At 39.0% G+C, this 24,822-nt stretch overlaps 1 protein-coding gene and 1 non-coding gene across 2 annotated transcripts in view; one reads left to right on the forward strand and one right to left on the reverse strand.

The window, feature by feature from the left end:
* The window catches only part of LOC122788965 (disintegrin and metalloproteinase domain-containing protein 9-like), a 1,117,261-nt gene that overhangs the window by 648,253 nt on the left and 444,186 nt on the right, over positions 1–24,822 (reverse strand). The gene's annotated exons all lie outside the window — the stretch shown is intronic.
* TRNAV-CAC lies at positions 12,580–12,652 on the forward strand. The gene has a single exon. It is a non-coding gene; the product is annotated as a tRNA-Val (tRNA).

The following is a 24,822-nucleotide window of genomic DNA, read 5'->3' on the forward strand; positions in this document are numbered from 1 at the left end:
TGAGTCTGCCAGGGTTCCAAATGATGTAAACTTATTGGGTGCAGATGTTAAAATTCAATCAAGAATTGTCTCTTTATTGTTATTTTTACTGAAATGGGTGGGATTAATAATCATTTAGGAGATGCCATATTAGTCAATAGAGTCAGCAGGCCTGTTAGTAGATACTGACAATCGACTGATGTTAACATCTCCAAGAATTATTTTTTCTTGAGGGAGTTTGATGAGGCCCAGTTGAAAAATTCTTCTGCCATATTAATGTTTTTACCTGGAGAAATATAATTGCATATTATCTTTAAGGACTTGTGTGGGTTTAGTTGGAGGGATGTGATAAGGATTTCAGAATTACTGAATAGTGGGGGGATGCAAGGAGAGAGAGTTGCATGGATATTAAGTTTATAGAAACTAGCAACTCCTACCATTATTTTGTGTTTTCTGTTTGCCTGATGGTAGGATTTCTTTATCTTTTAATTTGGGTTTTAATCAAGATTTTTTAGTAAAACTAGTTATCCAAGTATGGAATTCAGTAATTTTGTTACAGATATTTCTGATGCTGATGTGGAAGGTATTTAAAGAGAAGCCTTTCTGAGGAGGGGTAGTTTTGGTATAAACCTGAATGGGAGGAGTTGTCTGATTAGAATTATGGAGCTCTGTGGGTCCTGAGTTAGGGTTTATGTCTCTGCCTAGCTGTAGGGGTAGTTGAGATTGGTGGTAGAAAATCATTTTATCCTGGATTTGTTTTCTTGGCCTAGTTTCTGGTTTATTTGATTATTAAGGTGTAGTTTGTATCTGCAGACATGGATATAGGTAATAGAGAAAAGGTTTGGTGCTATTATGAAGATATCATCTGAGAAAGGAAGTTGGGTTGGGTTTGTTATCCGGGTTTATATGTTGGTGGTGTGATAGTGGGTGTATGGAGTATGGAGGTGGGGATGAAGAGAAGTTAAGTGGGAAAGAACAGAAGTGGATAATTAGGGGTCAGGGTGAAAGTTATAAGGGTATAGTGGGAAAAAGAAGAAGGAGTGAAAGATATATGGTATTAGAGGAAAAACAGTGGTTTAATGGTTGAAAAAGTAACCAGGGTTTTGATGGTAGTGGTTGTGAGATTAAGTAACATAGAGCTGGAGAAGAGTGGCAGTTAGAACAGATGTAAGATGTTATGAATATAATATACAGACATATATAAGAAAGGATAAGAATAAGAGGGTCCAAGGAAACAAAATGGTGGAAGATGTGTAGTATTTGGTGAGTAGAGGGGGAAGAAAAAGGTGGCTGGGAGGAAATGATGTAGGAAAGATGTTAGCTATGACAGAAGGGGTAGAGGCTGAGCTGATTGGTTAAAAGGATGTAAGTAAATGCTTGTTGAGGCAATATATGTAGTAGACTGGTGGAGTAACATGAATTGGGTGCTTGGTTTTGCAGATAGTGATGTTATTGGGAGGCTGATAGGAAGGTGTGGGAAAATTGGGGTATTAATGTAAATTAAGTAGGGGGTTGGTAGGAATTTGGGCATTGTAGGACAGCAGAGTGAGTTTGAGATCAGAAAGGATGAATGGAGCAGATTCCACCTACAGCTGGGATGAAGTGGATAAGGTTAATAAACTGGCAACCTCCTATAACAACATTGCCAGACTTGCCACTGGCTCACCATTTAGAACCCACCATTGTCTAAATCTCAAGCAGCTAGGATGGCTAGAACTCCATAACCAGCTACTATTTCAATAACTTACTATCACCCATAAGATACTCTATCATTACCAACAATACTCCTATTCTCAGTAGCCTAATCTCCCCCTACAGAAGTCTAACTACCCTTCGCTCAGCAAATAAATTACTAGTAGCCATCCAGAAATCCTATAATAAAGCAGGAGACTCCCCATTCTCTAATTCTGTGGGGAAGATTTGGAATAGGCTCCCCAGCAACCTACAATTGCATTCATCATTACCACTCAAAGTATCAACTAAAATTACTCCTTAAAACACAGTGGCTATGCCCATGCATCAACCCAGGTTAACACTAACTGTACAGTATTACTGTTTTTTCCCCCCTTCCCACAACCACCTAGTGGGATTACTAAGCCTCCTTTACTCTAATTTTCTAGTCTTCTCTTTTCTGTGAACCTCCCCATAGTACATACAGTGGAACCTTACCCCTGCTCCAGGCACTTGTATTTTCAGCTTTGTATGTATGTCAGCTATGTTATATGTGTGTAAAATTCTGAACAAACTTAATAATTAGATTGAATCTTTCTTTCCTACTCTTCTACAAGTCAAATGTCAAACCCTAAACCACAGATATTTGCTTCTAGAACTACTGTATTGCTAAAATTTGTACACATGAGTCTTTTGATGTTAGTTTCTGCGATGTTAGCCTACATCAATAATGTATTTAACATTTTTAGTTTTATGTTTTCTTTTTTCTTTTTTACTCCTGTTACATTAGCTTAATTTTGGAGCTTATCTCCCTGGGCCTCTACTGAAAATGGACATGTATCTAGTTAGACTAGCCCGGTCAACAAATGCAAAATAAATAAAATAAATAAATAAGCGGAAAAGAAAAACAGTAAGTAGAGACAGTGATTTTGCAAGTAGATTCAGAAAGGTAAGTGTCAGAACTCTTCTGCTGACAGGCTGGGATATCGGTAGGTAGCAAGAGAAACAGAGAGGGGGAGAAGCATGTAGAAAAAGGTTAACAAGGGTTAAAGGAGTAAGATGTTAAATAAATTACAGCTGCTAAAAGTATATACTAACAGCCAAACATGTAAGCCAAATGATAAAAAAGTGGAGCACAGTCACTCTCAGAGAGACGTAAGATATTAAAAGGAAAGAGAGGAGTGCTCATTTAGGTGGTTTACTTCTGAAACTAATTTGTAGGGGAATGAGGTAAAGTGGAGATGGAGCTTAATACATAAGGTTTACAACAGGAGAAAAGGTAAGTCATTTAGGGAGATGTAAGGAATACTGGCCTCTAGCAAAACAGTGATGATGCTAGTTGTACTGTCCTGATAGCTGTTTACTATGTAGTAGATCTCTGTATAGTTAATTGCAGCATCATTCTTCTACTGAATAAAGTGTTTGGGATATTGTCAAACATACACTGGTAAACAGATGATGCTGGGGTTCTGTCTGTGTAGGGAGAGGCTATTCTGCTTTACTGAAGTTGTAGTCTCATTCAGGGAGCCAATAAAAAAAAAAGACTGTGGGAATCCAGTGATACTTAAAGGAAAACTCCACCTAGGGTTGCCCCCTTTTCAAATGGCCAAAGTGGGACATTTTTGGTACAAACATCAGATTTTACAGGCCTACACATACTCATGGTCAGTAGAAAGGTTCGAACTTAACTAACTTTTTTGTCTAAATAAAAGCTTATTCTTGTAGCATTTTAGTTGCTTATTCTGTTTCTTATAACATTTAGGTATTTAGATACAGAATAACTGTTTTATGCAACTATTACATAAAATATAGGAAATAATTTTGTCCTAAAATCTCAGGACATTTGCCATTTTTACAATTTTTTGTCAAGACACAACTCCTCAAAGAGGGACTGTCCCTCGCAAAGTGGGACAGGTGGGACCCTAACTCCACCCTCTCATACAGTTTAACTCAATCGTTAGGTTTCTTTTCTCCCCTACAATATGGTTCCAGCATTGTGTATGTACCAGAAACTTGCTTGTAGTTTTTAAAACTTTTATTAATTTGCATTGGAGTCAAAGCAGATGCCCTGCGCTGACCGCCTTAAAAAACTCCAGCTATACTCTGTCGCATATCATCTACTCAGAGGCAATCTCTGCTTAACATACAAAGCCAAGTCAAACCCATAGCTGTTGGACATGCTACACTTAAAGAAGTCCCAATCCCTCAGAGCTACACGCTCCAGGGATCTAAACCTTGTCATCACAATAAACAAAACATGCTGGAGGGATAGGTTCCTGACCCAGAGACTCCTCATACTCTGGAATAGACTGGCCATACATGTCAAGCAGAGCGCCTCATTGGCCCTCTTCAAAAGGAACCTTGATGATTGGATGGGAGATAGGAAATTCACCCCTGGGATCACGTCAGTCGCCCTGCTAGACAGGGGTCTAGAGAAGTAAATATTGTGGGAAGAAATATCCAGGGAATTGTTATGGCTAGGCTTGCATAGGCCTTAGAGCCGATAGTCTAGTACCAACTTATGAACCTATGAACCTATGAACTTTGGAAATTTGAAAAGGTGGCAACCCTACAAAGATACAGTGAAAAAAATATGTTTTTTGAGTTCTAGGGTGGAGTTTTCCTTTAAAGACAGCGGACTTCTCACAGCTGCTAGAGGATGGTTACTTTTGGGAAGGAGAGCAAAACTGAATATATCACAAGTCAAATTATCCTATCTACAGGACTATCTCTGCATTATATTTGCATTATTATTATTACCATTATTATTATTTAACTGAATGGGCAAAGTTGCCTAAACATAAGTGCCTTTTCTCAGTAGTAACCAATAACATGTTTAGACAAGTGAATTGTTTAGATTACAGAGAAACATACATTTGCTACGAATGTCACTATTATGAAGAGCAGATAATGATAAAAGCACTCAGAAAGTAATTAATCGAAAGGGAAATATCTACCTTTTCCAGAGATGAGGTGGCATCAAATTTGATTATATTAATGAGGTACATGGGGCAAAACTCATAGTTGGAGCTTGCCTTCCTAATGAAAAACAATGACCAAATTCTATCCAAAAGACCTTTTTCAGGCATGACTCTGATCAAATGAAAGACAAAAACAAGTTACAGCGTGTTAGCATACATGAATAGATAAAGAAAATGCAGCGAGTTACATAATATTATAGTATAGATAGACCAACAGAAACACAACAGAAAAATAATAGTGTAACGTAAAATATATGCCATCTGCAAAGGAGAAATATTTACATAAGAATGAGCTACCAAGTTTATCTCAGAAGGCAATATTTACATAATTACAAACTACCAAGTTTACCTTAGAAGACTAGGGTCAGGAGAATATCATGCACACTTATGCAAGAGTAAGTCAAACCCTGAGAGGATTAGCAGGGGTAGGTATTACAGGTGGAGACTGCAGGAGGATCTATTGAGGGGTACACATAACCATTGTTGTCAAAGCAGTGACATTGGCACGAGTCCCTGAGGTGACTGTTTAGTGATATTTTTAGGACACTTTTATGGCTGTGATAGACCTAAGGTGTTGAGGAGTATTGAAAACAAACAAAAAAAAAAAACACTACAGGAAAAGACCCCACACAATTTAGTCACAAGATGTTATGTGCTTCCGTCTCTATGGTATTCCGGTGGTTCTGTCTCATACTATGATTCCCAACCCTACAGCAATGTGTCCATTCAAATGTTGCATGAAAAAAGCCAGGGAAATGCCATCTCCAGGTTACAGTATGAGCCTCACAGAACCTGGGAATGGAAGTAACTTCTGATAATTCTAAAGTCACCATCAGTGAATCATTCAGTGCAAGATTAACATATGAAGGCTGATCAAGGGAAATCAAAATACTCCAACAGCGATTTCTTCATCTTCACAAATATTATGCTATTCTCTTCAAGTTTGTTCATGCAGAACATCTATATGATAAAACATTTCAAGACATTTTTGGTTTATTTTTAATGAAAACAAGTTGAACAACTAATAATAATCACTGCTAACAACTATGTTTCCATTTAGAAAAAAGTCCCTGTTATCTTTTTAATTTGCTCATGCCTTTATCTTTACCCATCTTGAGTTTATTCCAGACAGTTAATAAACCCTTTTTAGGTAACTCAAGATGAGTTGGGAAATTCTTTTACTGTACATTTACAGTCACTATAATCATTCAAACTTGATGTCACAAAAGGAAGTACAACAATAGCATACACACTTCCTGTAAAGGTACAATACTAGCGGTGTTACAGAGATAAGAAACATAAGAGGCAAGCATGCATTGTTTGACCTGAGCTCAGGGACTGGAACATCTGGCTAGGTGACATTATTTTGTATTTTTCTCTTTGTGTCATAAGGTGTCATTGTCAGGAGTCAGATTTTTGTAAGGACTAAAGTTATAGTCACCACAAACATATAGACTTGTAACTGTATTAAATAATTGTTCATTATAATACTCAGTTTATTCTCCATATATTAATTTCACCCGTGCATATGGATTTCCAAATCTAATTAACTATCCCACTCCACTTTTTCTATCTCCTTCTTTAGTTGCACAGTAAGTAAATCCCTTCATTCCTCATTCATAACTATGCTGTCTCTTACACTTACTCATTGGTGTCTCCATGGTTACATATAAAGGAATCTATGCTGTCTCTTACACTTACTCATTGGTGTCTCCATGGTTACATATAAAGGAATCTATGCTGTCTCTTACACTTACTCATTGGTGTCTCCATGGTAACATATAAAGGAAGTCTCTGCCTCTCATTTTAAATGTCTTAAGAAAAGTACTGAAAAAATGTGAAAATGTGTGGGCAGGCACACTGCAGCAGTAACCCAAATGTTGAGAGTGTCAGACCACCAAATGTTTCATTTAACTTTGCTGCTTTGCCGTCAAACAATGGCTCCTGAAGTTTTTTGTTGAACTTTGATGCACAGTATCAATTATAAGTATGTTTTTTCACCTTATACTGTTGTTTGCTTTACATAAATACTGTATGAATTTGTATTTTTGGTTTGTATTTAGATCTCCAAGGCTGTGGTTGAAAAGAGGGTACCAACAGTCCATTTTGTTGACCAGGTTACTTAAAGGAACTATATTATATTCCCAGAACAGGTTATATAATGTCTACTAAATATACATATCCACTGCCAACACCATGGCATAGATGAATAATGACCTGCATCTGAAACAGAAGACACATGTTTAAATACCAGCTTAGGCACTGGAAGAGTCAGCTAGAAATAGCATGATGTCTTCCTTTGTCTGCACTGAAGAAAAAGGGATGTATGCCAGGGAAAGTATGGAAACTTCAGTTATTTTAGTGGAGACTGGAGTCATCTGCTCATTAAAAGAAGCAAGACATTGAGGTCTATGGTATTCATGGAGGTGGGTGACTTTTCTTTGACATATGTTCACTGCAAATCAACCTCTACAATATTACTGAGACACAAGGGGAAAAACTCTTGTGGCTGCTTGGATAATGGTTTGGAGTGGCTGGTACTTTAACCTGACATGCCCCACAAGGTGGATGAGTGAGTGGAAAATGCATGCAAAAGACTGATAGTGGTGTGGGGGACAAAAACAGCCCAATTTCTTGCAAGAGGAAGACACAAAAAAGTACAGAGCCATTCACTATAATGAAATGTATCATGGATATCCAGGCATACATTTTTGTACACTTTAGGACATGATATAAAATTAAGGGGGTGTCACACTGGCAGAGTAAGTAGCATTGTCACCTAACAGCAAGAGGTTCTTTGGTTTGGTTCTTGACTGGGGTGCCTTGTGTGTGGAGTCTTCATGTCCTCAATATGTTGGTGTGTATTTTCTACAACTTTTCTGGTGTCTTTACACATCCTGATGATATACAGTAGGCTTGATTACTCTAACTGTCCATAGATATGTGTGTGTGTGTGTGTGTGTGTGTGTGTGTGTGTGTGTGTGTGTGTGTGTGTGTGTGTGTATGTCAAACAGATTTGGAAGAAAGGTATGCTGTCTACTTCCATTTCATACTTGTTTAATAAATTATGTGGAGTGTGGTGGTTGTGATTACTTATGGGGTTACTTTAAGAGTAATCGAATCAGTGATCAAAGTTGCTATTGTGGGGGGTTGCTCCCCCTCACCCCCTGCTAACTATATATTCTAACTCCGAGGTCGCACTACAGTGAGGAAAGGGCAAGTATCCCACTCCTCACTGTAACATGACCCCGCAATCCCACTTTCGATTCCCGGCATTTTCACTCATGTGAGTGTGCGTGGTTTAGGGTTCTTGTTCGTCTAATATGAACCCCATTGGAAGGATGACTGAAATTAAGGAGACAGCATGTTAACAATGCCTAAGCATTTATAATGACCGCATTTTGTATTGTATGTTAAGTATCCTGAATTCAGTCCACTGAGTGAGACACTGTGACATTACATAAGTTAAAGGTACTATGTGAGTGAGCTTGTAGCAAATGCAGCTCAAAACAAGACCCAGAAGAACTGCTGTTGCAATACCACATAGAGAGGAATAGAGAAAGACCATACATTATGTATGGTAGGGTCTATGTTAAATCAAACGCTTAAAAAAGCTTACAATCTTGAATGCTTAGAACAGCGATTTTTTTCCAAGGAAAAAAAATCGCTGTTCCACAAAAAAAAAAAAAAAAAAAATTAAAACATTACGTAAACCACCTCCGAGATCGCAGTACAGTCACGAAAATGGCAAAGTAACAGAAGTGGCCAAGCGATTTCTTTCCTAGGGAAAGAATTTGCTTATATGCCGTTTAGCTATTTTGCCTTTTTGTGCTTTCAAGTTCGATCAAGACGCATTCTAAAGAATTCATCTTCGATCATTTAATAGGAACCTATATGGTATATATGCACAGCAATGTAGCAGTATGTAACTGTTTTTCTTTTTTTCTGGTGGGGCTACTGTTTCTCTTGTGTAACACACACACACACACACACACACACACACACACACACACACACACACACACTCTTGAGATTGCTACTTTTAAATTTACTAATAGTTTTTTTGTTTATTTTTTTAAGTTCTTTATTATTTTTAATTTATCTATTAACTATCTCTGTGGTACAACATGTAAATATATTGAGCTTAGAGAAACTGTACAGATGATGCAGGGTTTGAAACCTGTTCACAGATCATTTTCCCTTGACTATATGAAGATAACATGACAGAACTTCCAGATTATATGTCCCAGACAGATATGAGCCTAGCATTGAGCAGCATTCTACCTTCTCCAAGCATGATACCACAATATAAACACAAAATGACTGACTTTAACAACTGGCTTAGTTACTTGTGTCATTCTGTGGGGCCCAATACTTGTCAGCTTAGGAGGATATGGTTGACAGATCATGCTGCTCTGCCAGGGATAGTCTGCACCTGTCCCCTCTAGGATATAGGATAAAACATTATCCAGCCTTATAATGCCTTTTTTAGGTAATGCCAATCTGCCAAATCCTCCAACATAGTAAATTCTATCTAAGATAAACTAGAGGTGTTACTGATCAGTGCTAGGAGTCTCAACAAGAAGCTTCACTCCCTGAAAGTACTCCTCATCCTGGAGAGTGTTGACATCTGTTCAGTTACTGAGACATGTTTTAAAGCCATGGAAGGCACCCTGGCAGTACAAGGCTATAATTCCTTCCACACATTTAGACCAGCTACTGCACAAGAAAGAACAAGAGGCAGAGGTATATCCATCTACATAAAAAGTAAGCACACCTGAAGATTGATCAAACAACATGACATTCTTGAGCTACTCCATGTCCAACTAACCTTAGGTAAAGAACAATACCATATTCTTACTAGCCATGCATTCCCATCTATGACCCATGATAACCATACCACATACTTCAATGTACTGGAGTCGCTCAAAAATCAGCCAAATGCTATATTCATGGGTTATTTCAACTATTCCATTATAAACTGGGATATATACACAACCACTAACAAGCAGGTTCAAAGATTCTTGAATTTTATACAGAACCAGGGGATATAGCAAATTTGTTGACCAATAAATTTATCTCCAATTTCAACCTCCTAGCACCCCCAGTTCCCCCCAAGAAATGCCCACCACCATTTTTCTCCAACTATCTAAAACCAGGTCCAATCTGCACTCTGCAGAGCTAAAACACTGCATCTATTGGTCCTGATAATATCTCAAAATGCCTCCTAAATAGCTTGAAATATGACTTGTCAGGCCAACTATAATCTCTATTTAACTACAGCCTCCAGAGGGACTTTGTCTCTAGGGAATGGAGGACTATAGCTGTCATCCCTTTACACAAAGAGAGACCATCAGCAGACCCAGGGAACTACAGACCCATAAGTATGACTAGTCTTATATGCAAGGCCATAGAAAGAATTACTGTGGCCCTGAGAAACAAAGAGATAAGAAATCTTCAAAAATTGGACCTGTCACATTTCAGTTTTGTTAAAGGCAGGTCATGCCTATTAAATTTGGTGGACGTCTTCAAGAGGTAATTAGAGGCATGGACAAGAGAAAAATGGTGCAAACTGTCTACCTTAACTTGGCAAAGGCATATGACACAATACCACACTTGGTATTATAGATAAATTCACAAATTTAAGCATAAATCCCTGTGTCAACCAATGGATAACTAAATGGTTCATAGATAGTACACATAAAGTTAGGGGCTGGTTACTAGTGATGTCCCCCAGGGCTCAGTACTAGGAACACCTGTTTGGAAGATCCTTGTCTGAAGTCAAGGCAACGTAAATGGCCTTTTGCTGACTAAATTTGCTCATGACTACAAGCTGGGTGCAATTGTTGAATCCCCCAAAGATTTAGATATCCCCGAGAAGTTCTGACACAGACAAATAATTGGTGCCAGAACCATAGCCTAAAACTCAGTGCAGAAAATGCATAATTATACCCTTTGATAAGAGGACTACCCCTGCAAATTCCAACATTGATAACACTCCCCTAGGAGGATACCCTGTGGTAAAGGACTTGGGAACTCAGATTGATAGTAACCTGAGTTTTGATCAAAATGTGTCCATGGTAGTAAGAAAATCTTTCTACGTGGTGCAACTTATCAGTAAGGGCATGGCATCCAGATCTAAGAAGATCATAGTTCTGCTGTACTCAGCTGTCATTAGACCAATAATTGTGTACAATGCACCCTTCAGCATGTACCTGACCAGGCACAGAGGTTCTTCATTAAAAGAATGCAGAGTGTAAATAATATGTCATATGCACTGCCTCAAAGCCCTGTCCCTATACTCTGTCTCCTACAGACTACGGAGGGGCGATCTATGCCTAGTCTACGAGGCATTCTCTGATCCAGCCCTGATGAAGCCACTACATATTCACAAAATGATCAGCAGTAGTAAAACCTGATCTAAGGATCTAAACTTCATGTGTGACATAAACAAAATAAGTTGGGTGGATAGGTATGTGTCTCAGAGATTATCCCTTCTCTGGAACAGACTCCCCATTCAAGTGAAACAGAGCTCTTCCCTAAGCCTTTTCAAACATACTTTGGACCAATGAATGGAAAGTCACAAGTTTACACCTGGCTTGTTACCTGTGTCCCTTATCAGCAGGGGTGATTTGTAGATATCCTAAGTGTTAATTACATATTTACCAAAGCTGTTCTAGCACATTGGCATTGATAATTGGGAAAGTGGGGCATGAATGGATAGACTAATAAGGCTCTAGGGCCATTAGCCTAGCAACCACCTATGATCCTATGACTGACTGACAAGCTGCCCTGACACAAATGTCCCTTTTCTTGGGCAACCTAGGAGCACTGTCTAAGTGACATGCTCACAGTCAAAGTGGAGGCAAATGGAGGTTGAGGGGATCAAGCCCTGAACTACAGGAAGCATCTCATTAACAGCTGATAGTGTTAAGCCTCTCTGTTAAATGGTAGACTGCTTAATGTAGCTCATTACCACTTTGAACTGACTCTCTTTTTACTTTTTGCCAGACAGGAAACTGCTGCTATCACAATATTAATTGTAATGCCAGGATACATAACAAATAATCAGCATAAAGACACTGATGATATGTGTGTGTGAGAAGCAACATCACATTTATTGTTTGACAGTCACTATTGTATGATACCCTGTAGTGAGTGGTCAAATATCAGCATTAAGAATATTTCACTTAAATTTGCATATTTGCAAATATCACCTGGTGCACTGCTTAGTGGAGAAACAGCATAAAGCAGCATTGTTTTGATTATTTGAGGGCTCCCTATTGAAATGTCAGCACTCAAAATACTGAGTGCTGAAAAGCCAAAAAAAAAAAAAAAACTCAGGAGGAAAGCAAATCACCAAAATTGCTCTTCTCTTAAAACTTCTTTTTTTCATGGGGGGCAAACCCCCCTGCACTCCACTCTCACAAGGGGGGAAGCCCCCTACTCCACCAAAGTTATATATACCAATTCTGAGATTGCCATACCTTGGAAAAAACTTATATATAAGTCAGGTCTTTCTGCCATTCAGTCTCCACATTTTGGGACTCTTTCTATTGAGTCCTGACATTTCAAATGGTTTTCTTGTTTGACAAGTACTATTCTTTAATCAACAACAGTAACAGCTTTCTGCCAAATGCAATCAAGAGGAATACTGCAGTTTATTTTATATATTTGTATATATGATTTAATAAACTGTTTAGAATTGACAAATAGTTTGCTGTTGATTCTCTGACAAGCATTATTCTGTGATACCTTATAGTGCAATTTATGGTTAAGTATAAAATACAGGAATACTTAACTTTATTTACCTGCTTGTAGGTATCATTTGGTTTACTTCTTGGAAACAATATACAGTGACAAGTTAATGATATTTTGGCAAGCCCTATTCTGTGATACCCAACAAAATATAACAGGAATATTTAATCTTATTTTGCTTGCTTACTGAGGTTCTGTAGTGTAGTGGTTATCACGTCTGCTTCACATGGAGAAGGTCCTGGGTTTGATCCCCAGTGGAATCATTATACTTTGTGTACTGTGTATTTTTCTAGCTAGTTTCACTGTGTGTGAGGTATTAACTGGAAACTGTCCACTTTTATTAAGCATCTGTTGGGTTGTTTGTTTCTGATAACTTGTTGCAGTTAAACTCTTTTTTTCTAGGGGCTCTTTTAGCTGTTTAAAACTTTCATTTAAAGGCTCACTGCTACTTTTCAGCTGTGAGAAACATTTCTGCAGTTTGTTTCCCACCCTCCCTGTTGGTATAGTGTTTTTATAGTTGGTGGCTTTGCAGTTGCCCGCCCCTAGTGTAAATTTGATCTGGGACCCTCTTCCCAGTCTAGTGTCATTACCTCATTCTACCCAGTACAGGGAGAGCATTTGAGAAGGCCAATCAGCTTAGTTTCTGCTACTCCTTTGTCTCTTTCCTTTCCCTCTTTCCACTTAAAAAAAAAATTATCTGCTTTTACTGTATTTGTGTTTCTTCCTACTTTATTTTGCTTTTGTGTCATCTTAAAAGTACTCAATTGTATTTATTGCTGCTTGGTGTAACTCATTCTAAGCCTTTTAGTTTAAGCACTTGGGCTTCAGACCAGTTGTTTTACATTAAGAAGGTTTGTGGTCTGCACTGTAGTGGCAGAACAGGTAGCTTACATCCTTCTAAGTTGGGAACTGTTGATTGAGGGCTCAGTGTCTGTTATTCTAAAAGTGTATTAATTTTGGTTTAAGCACTTGGGCTTCAGGCCAGTTATTTTACATTAAGAGGGTTCGTGGTCTGCACTCTTGTGGGAGGAGAGGCTGGACTCTGCCCTTCTGAGCTGGGAATTTCTGGTTAAAGGCTTATAGTACCTGCATATTTGAACTGCTTCTTACTGAAATTGGTACACCTTGCTTGCTGTAGCATAGACTAGATCCAGGCCTGCTGAATCTAGCTTTGTTTGTATAACTTGAGCACTAATCCAGGCATTCTTTAAAGTATTCAATTGTATTTATTACTGCTTGGTAGTAACTAGATTAAAGTGTAGCTATCATACTAACTCTTTTGGATTAAGCACTTGGGCTTCAGACCAGTTGTTTTACATTAGGAAGGTTTGTGGCCTGCACTGTGGTGGCAGGACAGGTAGCTTACATCCTTCTAAGTTGGAAACTGCTGATTGAGGGCTCAGTGTCTGTTATTCTAAAACTGTATTAGTTCTGATTTAAGCACTTGGGTTTCAGGCCAGTTATTTTACATTAAGAAGGTTCGTGGTCTGCACTCTTGTGGGAGGAGAGGCTGGACTCTGCCCTTCTGAGCTGGGTGTTTCTGGTTAAAGGCTTATAGTGCCTGCATATTTGAACTGTTTCTTACTGAAATTGGTACACCTTGTTTGCTGTAGCATAGACTAGATCCAGGCCTGCTGAATCTAGCTTTGTTTGTATGCTTGTTGTTTGTTGGCTTGTTATTTCCCTGAAACGCTAATTCCACCTAAAATGCATCTTTTCAGTGCATCTGTGGATCCCTAGTGATATCTGCATTGCTTGCTGTACTTATTTCCTTGTTTTACTTGAAAGAAAGTTACTGTTTGTTGTTTTTGCATTTAAGTTACCTGTAACACATTGCATTTAAGTTACCTGGCACTTGCTCACTAAGTCAGCACTAAAACCTTAAAAGCACTACACCCTCACAAACTCCCCTTGAGTACCTTGTTCCCCATTGGCCCTTTTTTTCAATTATAAAGGAATTCCCAGTACTATTCTAGCATGTCCAAAGGTCAGTTGTCAATCTCCTCTCCGGTCCAGCTGGTGAATCTGGGAATCTTAAGGCAATGTTACAATGGCCTCATGTACACAGACAACCCTCTCCTCCTCCCAACAAATTCCAACACATGTGAGAGATACAACCATATAGCCAAACTGGAGGCTAAGCTCTCTCAACTCAGTATTGGCATAACCAGTCAGGAGGAGAAGGAAACCACACTCACTACAATTCCAGTCTCACATAGACCTACCACGACAGCAAACCAAACACATAAACACAAAAAAACATACTTGGAGGCTCTAAATAAAAATCTGCCTAAGCAGCAGAGACTTCCAAAGCAGACACCCAAGCAACCGCTACCCAAAACAAAACACGTGCAACACATAGGTCATAAAGCCAGTGTGCCGAACAGTCACAGCCCTTAAGGCTAAACAACACACCTGATACACTTGTAATAGGTGACTCTATCGTCAGGCACACTGACGTCCCGCTCACCAGGCTGAACAAGGAGAAGGTCATGGTGAGCTGCCTGTTGGGTGCTAGGATCTTCCACATAACACAAGCACTCAGGTCACTCCAAGGCAAGCACAAATATGACTCAGTCATTGTCCATGCTGGTGTGAATGACCTGAGACATACCTCCCTGGACTACATGAAAACAGACATAGAGGAGCTCTCTGAGCATGTAGCCCAGGCTGGTATGACCCTGACCTTGAGTAGCATCTTACCCTCACCAAGAATGATGCCACAATATGAAGACAAGAGGATCAATTTCAACAATTGGCTTAAGTATTGGTGTCATTCAAAGGGGATCCAATGCCTGTCAGCCTGGGATGACATGCTCGACAAGCCACGATGCTTTGCTAGGGATGGCTTGCACCTGCCACCCCTGGGCTTTTGGATATTGGCAAAGGCTCTTGCTACCCCCATTATGCCTTTTTTAGGCAAGGCTCAAAAGACAAACCCACCTCCATAGGTATCACAAGGGATAAGAAACTAAGAGTAATGCTACTCAACGCCAGAAGTCTAAACCTCAAGATGCACGCACTCAAAACTCTCCTTAGCATAGAGAACATCGATATCTGTGCAGTAACAGAAACCTGGTTCAAGGCTCCCGAGAGCACCCCAGCACTACCAGGTTATACCTCATACCATGCTTTTCGGCCCCAAAACTTGGACCGAACCACAAAAGGAGGGGGAGTATCAATATTCGTCAAAGATACCCACACCTCCAGGTTGGTGGCACAGCATGAAGCATCAGAGACTATCCATGTGCAACTAACAGTGGGTAAAACTGCCTTCCAGTTTATAGCCTGCTACAGACCACTCTCCCAAACCCAGGAACCCCACTCGGCCTTCCTGAGAACACTGGAAAATATGAAGGTCTCTCCAAACACCATTATATTGGGCAACTAAAACTACCCAAACATAGACTGGGGGCATTACTCTAGCTCCAACACCCTAGCACAAAGGTTCCTAGAATTTATCAACTCAAATGCTATGGAACAACTTGTTACCACTCCCACAAGAGGGGAAAACATACTGGACCTGATCATCACCAACATGGGGACTCTATGCTCCAGACCAGAAGTGTATCCCTCACTGGTAAGATCAGACCATAAACTAATCTCACTGGATATTCACATCCCGACCCCACCCCCTGCCCAGAAAACCACAGTGAAAAACTTCTCTAAAGCAAACTTCACACTCCTCAAAACTGAGGTGGAATCCTTCAAAGCCCCCGGGCTTGTGGAAAATATGGCCAAGACCGCAGAATCCTTTATAAACGCATTCTATGAACACCTTCAGGAATGCATGGATAAGGCAATCCCAAATAAAACCAAGACCCAATCCTCCAAAGGCAGATGTCCTGTCTGGTGGACCCTAGCCATAAACAAACTATACAATAGAAGGAGGAAGCTGCTACATGATAGAGCAAAATCCCAAAAAGGGAAGGCATCTCTGATCAGTATTAGCAAAAAACTACAGGCAATCATAAAATCGTCTAAGGCCAGCTTTGAGAGAAAAATTGCACAGGACACTAAGGATAATCACAAGGCTTTCTTTAGTTATGTTAGGAACCTGGGTGGGAATTCCCAGATATGCTCAGAATTAGTCCAAAATGACAAAAAATACACCGAACCCACAGACATTGCCAACATCCTAGCTGACAGGTTCAGCGCAAAGTTCTCCCCCCCATACCCACCAAAATGGCAAATATCTATCCCAGCAGAGTGCTGCCCCCCTGACATCTCAAATGCTCAGGTAAGAGCCGCCCTCTCCAAAGCAAAAAACACAGCATCAATGGGACCAGACGGTGTCCCAGGCTGCGTCCTACATGAACTCCAAGAAGAGCTAAACCCAAACATAAAACTACTATTCAATCTCAGCCTTACTACAGGATATGCACCCAAAGAGTGGCGTAGAGCAACAGTATTCCTTCTCCACAAAGGTGGTGCCTCAATGGATCCTGGAAACTATTGCCCCATAAGCCTGACTAGCTTGGTCTGCAAAGCTATGGAAAGGATCATCATGGACCTCATAAATAAAGATATTGGGGACCTACAGACACTGGATCCTACCCAGTTCGGCTTTGTTAAGGGCAGATCCTGCCTCTTAAACCTGGTTGATTTCTTTGAAACAGTCACCAAGGCCATTGACGAGGGGAAGGTGGTCCACACAGCCTACCTGGACCTCGCAAAAGCCTTCGATACAATACCCCACTCGGGCATTATAGATAAGCTCACCAGCTTAAATATTAACCCCTATGTCACTAGATGGGTTGCAAACTGGCTCAAAGACAGAACCCACATGGTTAGAATTGCTGGAGTCATGTCAGACTCCAAACCAGTTACAAGTGGCATCTCACAAGGCTCAGTCCTGGGACCTCTCTTGTTCGGTATATATTTCTCGGAGGTACAGGCCAACACGGAAGGACTGTGGCTGACCAAGTTCACAGATGACTGCAAACTGGCTGCCATAATCGACTCTCCAGCTGACACAAGCATCCTCCAAAAGGGCCTCATAGAAACAGACAACTGGTGCCAGAGCCATGGCCTCAAGCTAAATGCCATAAAGTGTATAGTCATCCCCTTTGGCAAAATCAAAATGCCCACAAATTACCACATAGGTGGTAATCCATTAAGTACAGAAGAAGTAATTAGGGACCTGGGGACCCAAGTTGATAGCAATCTCTCATTTGACAACCACGTGGCCAAAGTGGTTAGAAAAACATTTTATATAGCCCACCTAATCATGAAGGGATTCACATCTAGATCAGGGGAGGTCATCATGCCTCTTTACTCATCCCTCATCAGGCCCATAATTGAGTACAATTCCCCTTTTGCAAAGTACCTTACCAGACACCTGCAGCAACTGGAAAGACCCTAAAAGTACCTCACCAAGAGGATCAAAGGGCTCAAACAGATGCCATATGCTGCTCGGTTAAAGAAACTCCAGCTCTACTCAGTGGCATACCACCTGCTCAGAGGCGATCTGTGCCTGATGTATAAAGCCATGTCCAACCCGGAATTAATGGACATGGTGCACCTCAGAAAATCCAAATCCCATCGAGCTACGCACTCGAGAGACTTGAACCTCAGCACTGAAATAAATAGGACATGCTGGAGGGACAGATTCATAACCCAGAGGCTCCCTTCACTCTGGAATAAAATCCCAGTCCAGGTTAGGCAGAGTCCCTCATTGACTCTCTTCAAGAGGAATCTTGATGAGTGGATGGGAGATCGTAGGTTTACCCTGGGTATCACTTATGTGTCATTGTTAGACAGAGGCACAGTATACTAACCTCAAAAAAGGGCATAGCAAAATTAATTTAAAATGGGTGGTGAAAGCCAAACACACTCTGGCTAGGCTTATAAATGCCCTAGGGCAGATAGCTGAGTATGAACCTATGAACCTATGAACCTATAACTTGATGCATTGCTTACAAGCCACACTAGGAGGAATTCATAAGGTACCATGACATGTACACCTACATCTTCATGCTGCAGTAACCTTTTAGAATTCAGGAGCAACCCTAGTACAGTACTGCACAGTGTTTTAGCATAAAGAAATGCAGCATCATTTAGGGCTGTCTATGTGGCCATGCATACAGCATGGCCACAGAAACAGCCCTAAATGAGGCAGTCTGGGGGAGAGACATATGCTAATTAGCCATGTGCTCTTTCTCTCTCTTTGTCTCTGTCGCTCTCTCCCAGGACCATTTTCATGACTGCATCTACATGCCAAGTCATTAAAGAAATCCCTTGGATGTGTATATCAGTATGGCTTGCCCACTATGTCATGGTAGTGAATATGGACAAAAGGCAGTGTTCATAATATGGTACAGAGATATGGGATGGGAGGGACCACTAGCCACCAGAGAGTCATAAAAGCACTTACAGTAGTATAGGGATCAGGGGTGGGGGAAAGCACTAGCAACCAGGGATTATAATCTTTTGCCATAATGGCACTTACAGTAGTATGCTGATCGGGGTCTGAGAGGAACACTAGCCACCATGTATAAAACACTTGTGCCCCAACAACATTTGCACAAATACATATCAGGAACAGGTTTGGGGACTGTGTGTGTGTGTGTCTGTGTGTGTGTGTGTGTGTGTGTGTGTGTGTGTGTGTGTGTGTGTGTGTGTGTGTGTGTGTGTGTGTGTGTGTGTGTGAGTGTGCGTTTGTGCTTAAATGTGTACTTTGTGTGGGAGGCTAACTGAAGGCCAATACCTATGGCTACTCGATGTGGTCACAGCAGTTAACTACTGCAGCATGCAGATTAGCAAAGATCTGTTCATTGTGGTATTAACTGCGACTCAGAGACATGTAAATTAGCCAGTAATGGGGCAGAGCCTCAATGGCTAACTGAAAGCAGCAGCATTTTAGAGCTCCATATAACTAGTTAAATTAGACAGGAAAAAATATTTTTTTTTCTTCAAAGTATAAAATCTTATAGATAAAGGACTAATTTACATAATTAGAAACTTTGGTGAAGTTTTACAAATAATTTCCTGTCAAAAAGCTTGGAGATATATTCACTTGTTAAAATGAGCAACTCAAGGAATTCTCAACAGGATGCTGCCTTAAAGAAGGGACTACAACAGATGACATCTACCCTGCAGGAGTTGTCTTTGAAGATGGATGATTTTTAAAGAAAACCTAGAAGATCTTAAAACAAGCAGTCAAAAACAGTTTGACACCCTCAAGGAAATGCTGCTACAATACCAGACAAGGATAACAGGCGTAGAGGTTTCTCTAAATGACTTAGAAAGCAGACTTAAGGAAGAAGAAACACAGAAAGAACTGCTTCTTAAACAAAACACTTGGTTAGTTAATAAAGTAGATGACTTGGAAAATAGGGAGAGGAGAAATAACATCAGGATTTTTGGATTACCTGAAAACACAGAAGGTGAGGATATTATTTCCTTTTTTATCAAGCTGGATCCCTGACTTTTTACATTTAAAAGAAGAACTTTCCTTTGGCATTGAAAGGGCACACAGAGCTCTTGGGAAACCTGCCACTAACTCAAATTCTCCTCTTAGGTCAATAAGTATCACATTTCTTTCATACTTAGAGAAGGAACTGATTTTTAAGATCTACTTGGAGGAAGGCACCTCTAAAATATAAACAGAGCCTGATAAGATTTGATAACGACTATTCATCTAGAATAATGGAACAAAGGAAAAAAGTGTGGCCAATGATAAAGTTTCTGAAACAAAATAACATCAAGGCACAACTTGCATGTCCAGCCAAGATAAGAATACTGTATGCCAACGAGATGAGGACTTTTATTGACTTAGAGGAAACCTCTTAATTTATTAAAACTAATAATGTGATTACTTTACCAGAAGATATTGCTTGGATGTCACCTTCTCTCAAGAGAACAAAAGAAACAAATGTCTGGACAGACGTCAAAAAGAAGAAGCAAAAGACTGATACTGTTACAGCCAAATCTCTCAAAACATCTACTATGATATGAATTGTTTTAACATTACTTTAAAGGACCAATTTTACTGCTTGGAGTTTTAAAACAAAGGTAACTAACTACTGGAATCTTTATCTATATTTTTTGAAAACAGATGAGACATGAGAGTTTTCACATTACCTCAGGTATGTAAAACAGGGTACTTTTCTTTCACAGAAGGAGGGTTATATAGCACATAAAATATTTATACTGTAAATCAACATGCATAGCATATGTGTATTTTCTCTTAATTTTCTCTTTTCTTTCTCTCTCTTCTCTCTTTTCTCATTATTTATTTTAACTGCATCTTGTCTCCCTTTCTAAATTCTCTCCAATTTACTATACTAATATAGTCTGTGTATATTTAATAACGCACTATCTATACATAGATAAATAATAGTCTAAAATAATCTAGTTTTAAGGTAGACTAATTGGAATAGTGAACTTAATTAATGGTTATTACAATATTTATTAGATTAATGATAGTCACTGTTATGCTTATTGGGATTGGGGACATGTTCGTGATTAACTCTGAAATGTTCCATTCATGTACATATGTCCTTTGAATTATCTCCTTTTAGTTGTTGTTGTCTTTCGGCTTTTCCTGGTTAGGGGTCGCCACAGCTGAATTCCGGTCCACTAATGATTGGCAGTAGATTTTCACGAATGCCGAGGTGCCAGCTCGACGTTCAACCTTCAATGAAGGCACACCCATTTACGCATGTATTTCGAATGCCCACCCAACCACAGGGAGGACATGCAGACTCCACACAGAAGGCACTCCCCGCACTCCAGCCGAGAACTGAATGGGAAAACCTCTTGCTGTGAGGCAACAATGCTACCGCTGCACCACCGTGGACCTTTTAGCATTAACAAATATATATATATATATATAAAAAAAGGAGGGAAAAATGTACTGTTGGTTAAGAGAAGTAAAGCTTTCCTCACATTCTAGTTGCATTGCCATAGCAACTGTAAACAATTGCTGCAGTTTCTAAGGACACTGTGAACCTGCAAAGTGAATTTAGCCTCACAGATAAATAATAAGAAAAAGTAATGTTGTTTAGTTATTAAAATGAAAAACAACCTAAGCAAGATAAAATAAATACATAATAGGACTATTTGTAAATATTTTATGATTTATCCTCATAGGATTACATATTCCCGGAAACACAACTGAAATGTTCCCAAACTACATGTGCACTTAAATGTAACTGCTTAATTAAAAAATATTACTCAGTTTAACATGCTGATTCCACAAGCTGTCTGTACTGTAAGTTACATTTTATATGTTACTTGAACTTGACAGTCTCTAGAGCACATGAAAAGATACATATTACTTTTTGCAAACTCACTTGGCAACTGATAGCTATTCATTTAAAATAGCAGTTTACGTATTAAATGTGCCCTTGAAATCCTTGACAAAATATAATCTGAACTGTAAAATGAATGACTTGAAAGAAGTGAAGTAATGCATAGATTTCAAAGACAGTTCTTGACACTACAGCATAAGTAAAAATGTATATTCACAAGTAAGTATTGAAATGGTTTTAGTCTTCCAGTTAAAATAGCTTACTGTCAACATTTTGCAATATGAGAAAGTTTGAAGCGCTAGGAAGTTACTATTATTTGTCTTTATGATGATTATTAGACAGATTGTCAAAGAAAAATACTTCAAAAGACCAAAAGCATAAGGTTCAGTTCAGGTATCTTTATTCTTGCGCAAGGAGACAAAAAATGCAGTTACAGAGTTTGTCTGACTAAAATCAGGAAGTGTCACAATTATTATACCTTTCTTTCAAGACATTGCCCACTACGACTGACGTAGCAGATCACCAGTTCATAATTCTGTTACTTTACAGATGTTTCTCACATTTGTAGCTGACTCTTCAAAGTTTAAAAAAGATTTTTTTAGTAAACAGGATGGCCTTGACGACCACCGGTCAATTATAACTTTCTTGCTATGTGATGTTACAAGTCTAGGTACTATGGCTAATTCAAGCACAATGTAAGTACAGATTTCTTTTTTTTTTTCAAAACAAGTTTATTGTTTTAACATATAAGAGAAATATCATAACAATTTTATACAAATAATTAAAATAGGTATTATTATAATATTCAACAAAACAACTAAAGTATTTACAAAGACATCCACTACAATCAGATCAATTAATTAAACTAAAATACTGTGCTATTGAAATTAGAATTTTTAACAAATTTTGTAAATTATCCCATACAATAAAATGTGATGTTTTTCTAGTTGTTCTCATTCTAATTGTGCTTATTTCCATATGACACATTATATTCATAACATTTTTAAATTCATTGAATGAAGGAGGTGTATCTGAAATCCAATTTCTAGTTATTATTTTCCTAGCCACTGCTAGGATAGACCATAACAAGGGAAGCTTAATCTTTTTAACACATTGAGGTACAGGTGTGTTGAATAATATAAGAGACTTAGAAATAATGAAATTATCTGTAAAAAGAGCCTGCAAAAATTCATTAATTGACTTGTAAGTACAGATTTCTGAAGCAGTTCATTGTTTATAGTACCTAACTTTCCTGCAGCTTGTGCACTTTTTCATTAGCACGAACAGAGCTTATTGTCCATAATGAATGGATCTACAGAATTATTATTATTCTCCTTTTAATTTCCTGACCTAGCAGAAAATCACCTGCTTTCCAGTACATTTCCAAGGCATAAACATGTATTTTGCTGTGCTAGCAAACTAGGTTAGAGTGCATCTTGCAGTGTCAGAAAGCACAATTTCAGAAAAGCATGTTTTCAGTTTCAGATAGAACTAATGCTGCATATAGAATAAAAATGTGTTAATCTTCCCTTATTTAAAATAAGCATTGCACACATATGTTAATACATATTTTTCTAACATTTCCCCCCGTTAATACTTTTTATTCTATTTCAAAAGCATAAACAGTTTGTTTCTTCTCCTAACCTCTTCCTTTGAGGATTTGCAGCTAAGACAGTCATTCAGTTTAAACTTATGAAAGTGTTTCCTTTTTCAACAGTTCTTTAATTTCAGTACTTTGATACAAAGTCTCAGAAACTGACATGTTTATAAAATCTTTGATTAATTTTTTTCATGCAGGGAATACCACAGCAAATACATGCTCCTAACAAAAGTAATCCCACACAAATGGCAATCAGGATGTTCATTAGGATGGAACCCCACCCCCCAAACAAATTCTGGAAAAAGTCCATCAGTGGGTTCGGGCCTGGCCTGGTGATGTCTGACACTTGCTGAATCACTTCCAAATGATCGTTGATTTCGTGTTTATTGTCAGGAATAAACGAACAACACTCGTCTTTGATTAAAGCGCACATACCACCTCTCGCCGCTAGGGTGAAGTCAAGAGCCATGCGGTTTTGAAGCACCACAGTTCTCATCGCATTCAGTTCATCAGTCATTAATTCAAGAGCAGAAAAAGTTGCATTGCTCATGACCTCGAGAAGTTTGGATAGCTTTCTCAGTTCCCAAATTGATTTAACTGCACCATATGCAGGGGCTATACCAGCCCAGGATATGATAGTGTCACTCAAGTCCATGTGTGCTAGTTTACTCTTGTCTTTCACAGAGTTATGGTTTCTTCAGCCTGCTACAATCTGTCCCATTGGATTCTCAGGTTTCTTGATTGGATTTTCAGGTTTCTTTGCGACGTCTCTGACGTTTCAAATTCTCCCATGAGGCAAAGCTGTAGTGTGTCATATGGCCGGGACCAGGTAACCCAAAAAACAACTGCTGGACCAATTCTCAGGCAACCATTTGTATGCCTTTTTCCCACATATGAAATAACAGTTTTCTACCTTAGTATTGATATACACCTTCCCTGCATGAAACATTTTCTTATCTATAATAGACAGTTGCTTTAAAAGAACAGGATTATGTTGTATATCACTGACAGTTTTATGCAAGGACTCAAAGTATGAGTCATAATCTGCATCACAAATTGTTTCTGTATTTTTAACAATTTTAGGTTTAATATAACATTTATAAGAAACCGTTACATTACATTTGCTCCAACCTACTTGAATTGTGTCATTCTTAAAAAAGCATACAATTCCTGTTTGTGTAACAGGTAGGAATAATGCAATTTTGTCTCTAGATTTTACAGGTGTAGTCTCAAAAATCAAGTTTTCCCAGGTCTCATTGACCCCTAGGGGGACAGCAGCCATCAATAACCCCCCGTATGCTGTTGGTATAGCTGTGCAAATCCAACAATTTGAAATATTAAAAGTCTCAGCATACACATATTTGATTGCTTGGTAAGTGTTAAAGTTTGGATGCCAGTCTATGAGTGTTGAATCACATTTGTTCAGTATAGCTGGTGTGGCTGAAGAAAAGAAAGGCCACAGCAAAAGCCACAGCAAAAAGAACATTGTCACTAATGCAGTTATTAAGATGATTATGCAACACTGCTGAAGTCGTTCAGCATTCCTATTATCTCTGGGTCTTGTCATTCTACTGCT

Source organism: Protopterus annectens, chromosome 14.part0 (genome assembly GCF_019279795.1).
Source record: "Protopterus annectens isolate FY-2018-M chromosome 14.part0, PAN1.0, whole genome shotgun sequence".
Taxonomy (NCBI): domain Eukaryota; kingdom Metazoa; phylum Chordata; order Ceratodontiformes; family Protopteridae; genus Protopterus; species Protopterus annectens.